The 4,456-nt window shown below is 36.9% G+C and overlaps 2 long non-coding RNA genes across 2 annotated transcripts; both read left to right on the forward strand.

Moving 5' to 3' along the window:
• Nucleotides 1–459: 459 nt before the first annotated feature.
• On the forward strand, nucleotides 460–1,325 carry LOC136518778 (uncharacterized). The gene is made up of 4 exons (XR_010774612.1): nucleotides 460–571; nucleotides 727–825; nucleotides 902–971; nucleotides 1,057–1,325. It is a non-coding gene; the product is annotated as an uncharacterized lncRNA (long non-coding RNA).
• A 428-nt stretch (nucleotides 1,326–1,753) lies between these two features.
• LOC136518777 (uncharacterized) lies at nucleotides 1,754–2,904 on the forward strand. Its single transcript, XR_010774611.1, has 3 exons — nucleotides 1,754–2,320; nucleotides 2,396–2,517; nucleotides 2,630–2,904. It is a non-coding gene; the product is annotated as an uncharacterized lncRNA (long non-coding RNA).
• Nucleotides 2,905–4,456: the final 1,552 nt, after the last annotated feature.

Raw genomic sequence — 4,456 nt, forward strand, 5'->3', positions numbered from 1 at the left:
ATGGGGGGCTAGAACCTCATCCTCCTCACTTGCCATAACAGGTCTCGTATTGTTATATTTTGGGAGTTATAGCAGCTCTGTGTTATGGATTTTATAGGCAAGAACAAGCTCTGTGTTCTCTGCTGAAGTTTTCACGTTTTTGTGTCAGCACACCATTATTCTTTATCTTTCTGCTGCATTCCTTGACAGCTATTGTGATTTGATTTCTTGGAAGCTTTGGTGTGCCCCAACTAATTTTTTTTACCTTATTTTCAATTGCAGTATTCGTATGAATTGCTTCTCCAGTATCTCTAGAAAACACAAGCTCTTGTGGTGCTTGGAGTAATCAATGAGCACATAACTTTTGAAGGTACAATTCCATGATCTGTTGAAATATACTCCTATTTGTAATTTTGTATTATACTTCTGCATTTTCACTTCTGACAATCTTCTCTACCACTTCTATGTACGCTACATTGGCAGTATCTCCTGGCAGCCCTCATTAATCTCTGATGATGCTGACGTTGTTGCTCTGATTGGGACAAGTAAGGACTTGGCAAAACAGATAAATCAGAAGGAAGTACATTAGGGGGTATGTTATGCATATGTTGGTCTGTTTTCCACTTAAGTTGTGTTAAATAGCCAACATTGCAGATTAAATACTTTGTATTTGATGTATTGCCAGCCAAGTTAATATATTCTGTTCAATATGCTCTCGTGCACTTCAACTAAAATCATGTTTTGCAGTTGCTTGAAGATTCTGTTGAAGAGCGAATGGAGAAGGCACTAGCAGAATCTGATAAAATAGAAGCTGAAAGCAAGGATGCTGATGCAGAAGATAACAAGGCAAGGAACTCTTTTATTAAATACTTATGACCTCATTGTTAATACTGTGGTTTGAGTATCATCATGTGGAACACAGATTAAACTGCTCGTCAATATCACACGACGGATCGCTGGTTGTTGGTGGGTTTTCTGATTCGTCAGTGAAGGTCAGTCCATTCAGGTCAAATGTCGTATCTTCTTTTTCATGCTATTTGTATTTTTAGTTGGTAAAATGTCTTTGGTTTCCAACAGGTATGGGATATGTCAAAGATTGGCCAACCAGCAAAAATGTGTAAGTTAGACACTTTCTTATTCCTTACCAATTCTCACTCTGTATCTTCATATTCTTAATGTTTGCTATGCTGAACTACATGCATAATTTTGCATCTAGTTTAGGCCAAGGTCATGTTTGACATAATGTTTTGAAAATTTAATCAGCTTATGTTAAAAACACAAAGTGCAATATATCATCTTAAAGTCAAAGTTGATTGTGTTTTTCAATTCTCGACTACACCCTCCGTTCCAAATGCTGCCATTTTAGGATCAAACTCTTTTGGCAAGAATTATGAACGCTCCCTTTATTTAGCATGCCATGTGTGTAGTGTAATTGTCTAATGTTTCCTGCACACCTTTGATTCATATGAATGAAAAGGAAATGAAAGACCATTCATACAATTAATGGGTTCATATCCTATCTCGAGTGTTTATAATTAATGACTATTTGCTATGTTTCTAATTTATTACGTTTGCATACAAGTGAAATGACCATTTGTTATGTTTCTAATTTATTATGTTTGCCTATCTGGCTGTGTTCCTACCTGTATTCTTCTGGTACCCACTTTTTTGGCAAAAAAGCTTTGGCTTCATATATAAAGAAGTATGCCTACTCGAATGCTAAGACTGAAGACCTATGGGCTGTTCTTGAGGAGGAATCTGGGGAGCATGTTAAGGATTTGATGACTACATGGACTAAGCAACAAGGATATCCTGTTATTTATGCAAAAATCAATGGACATGATTTGGAACTTGAACAGGTTTGCTGAAACAACTTTCATTTTCATATTTGTCTTCAGTGATGTATTACTTGTTGGTTTTTCAATTTCTATTTTATTTAGCTATATGATGTATCTGACCAGGCCACTTGGTCGTTATTTCTTGTTTCTGGGACCTCTATTTTCTTGGTTTGTTTGGACCATCAAATAGTTTCTTATAGTCAGATAACATGGAACCTGTTTTTCATATTGACTTCAAAATAATATTAATATTATCATGATAATATTAGTGTTTCTTTCCTTTGCCTTAGTTTTCATACATCATCTGTCTGTATGTATAGCACAAAGTGAAGCCATTAAGATTTTTACATCCGGATTGTCAGATGGGGAGAAGAATCAAAACATTTGGGTCAAATTGAATATTGATCAAACTGGATTTTATAGAGTGAAGTATGATGATGAACTTGCAGCTGGACTTGTAAATGCAATAAAAGCAAAGAAGCTCTCATTAATGGATAAGATTGGTAAAGATAAGAAAAATTTAGCGCTATTGTATACTTTTTCAAGGTTTTTGACAAGATGTCACATTCTTCTTGCAGGTATCGTGGAAGATTCATATGCGCTCTCTGTTGCTTGCAAGCAAACACTGACGTCATTGTTGCGACTGCTGAATGCTTATAATGATGAGTCTGATTACACTGTACTTTCACATGTAACCTCTGTAAGTAATCTTGCACCTCCAGTGGATTCTAAAACCTTATATCTCCAAATCAATTCTGTGGCATTTGATGTTCCTATTAAATATTAGATTCATGTGTCCTCTTTCTTGGCAGGTATGCTTAAGCATTTCTAAAATAACAGTTGATGCTACTCCTGACATGAACAAAGATATCAAACAACTTTTGATCAACCTTCTTCTCCCAGCTGCCATGTATGCCAATAGGCTTCATATTTTACTTGTTTTCACCATGTTTATTTGTGGTTTGACATAAAATTATGTTAAGTTTCCATGTTTATTTATTTGTGTCCTACTTCTGTATCCTTATGCATATAAACAGAGAACTAGCTTAAGCTTAGTGTTAATTTCTGCTACTACAAACATTCTTGCTTCTCCCTTGTTGTGACTTAGTGTTAATCGCAGACGAAGATAAGTCATGATGGAGTTCTGCATGAAAAATATATGTTCTGGTCGAATTTGAATTGTAAATTTAATTTTTTTTGGCGAAAAAATGATTTGTAGGGGCGGTTGGTACTGTAGCCGCCCCTACAAATCGATTTATAGGGACGGTCTGAGAACCGCCCCTACAAATACATGATTTGTAGAGACCCTTGCGTAGGGGCGGCTAGGCAAACCGCCCCTACAAGTGGTCTACAACCGTCCCTAAAAACTTTTTTTGACGTAGTGGTATTTGCGCGGTGGTAGATTTCATTCAGGTCACAGATCTGGCGTGAAGTGAATGGGCACAGCATGGCATGCAGCCGGAGCCGTAGGAGCAGTACCACACTAGTGCTGCTGCTGCACTGGCGGATGCAGAATGGGAACAAAGAGGGGCTAAATAATGAAGATTTAGGGTTAGAGGTAGAGATTAATGGTGATTTGAGACTAAGTAACAATTGTCTAATGAAGAAATCAGGCTCACTGGGAGGCTATAGCCCCGGCAGCCCCCTTTAGATCTGCCCCTGCTGCTCTGTCAGATCACTGTTTAGGTGTTTGTGATGAGCACAGGACCATATGCATGCATGCGCATTCAAATTGCAAAATTTGAAATTGGCAAATCGCAATGCTGCAGGTGGCCCCCTCGTTCAATTCATGCCTCCATCTATCAGACAATAATAATCTCGTTCCGTCCAATTATTGTGTGAAATCAATATAATGGCGGTCGTTAAGCGTTTTGGCCTTAATTTCTCTGCCCTACTTTATTACTCGGGCCGTTTCTTCTATATATATATTTTTTTGTTCAAAGTTTTTGCAGCTACAGAGCGAGGACGGCACAGAAAGTTATATATCCATGCCATCCTTGTTTGCAGGCAGGTAAGCATCACATCTAATCTGATTTGACACCTTATTAGTGCACTGAATATGACAGCTTCTTTCTCTCTTACTAAAAAACCATGCTGCCGATATTTTATGTTCTAGCTCTACCTAGCCTTTTCATGATAACTGCATGTTCAACAAATTAAATCCTTTTTATCTCTGAAAATGTCGTCTTAATTTTCTCTGCCACGGATTAATTAAACTGATAAAATATACTACTACTCTCTTCAGGTCTTTTAAATAGCATAATGGTTCTGTTTCATCGTCGCTTTCGGTTCACATATACAGAAATATTTTGTGGTAGTTGAGAAGAGAATAGGTATACACATATACCGCATTTTTTATGACTTCATCAGTTGGTAGTGCATGCAGTGTTTTATTATACCATTTCAGTTGAAATGCTAGCTACCTTTCACAATCTAGCTATACTACCTTCAAATAAACCATGATTAAAGTGAAACATTTTTAAAAAGGGAATATATTAATATCCCAGCCTCTGCATCGACTAATGCATATGACTGTTCATTATTACAAGCGAGCAAAAAAAAGTCTAAGAAATCTCAAACACGAAGTTTTGAACCATGAATACAACAGAATTCTCAAAAGGAAAGACTAAAGAGCAATT

This window comes from Miscanthus floridulus, chromosome 17 (genome assembly GCF_019320115.1).
Source record: "Miscanthus floridulus cultivar M001 chromosome 17, ASM1932011v1, whole genome shotgun sequence".
Lineage (NCBI taxonomy): Eukaryota > Viridiplantae > Streptophyta > Magnoliopsida > Poales > Poaceae > Miscanthus > Miscanthus floridulus.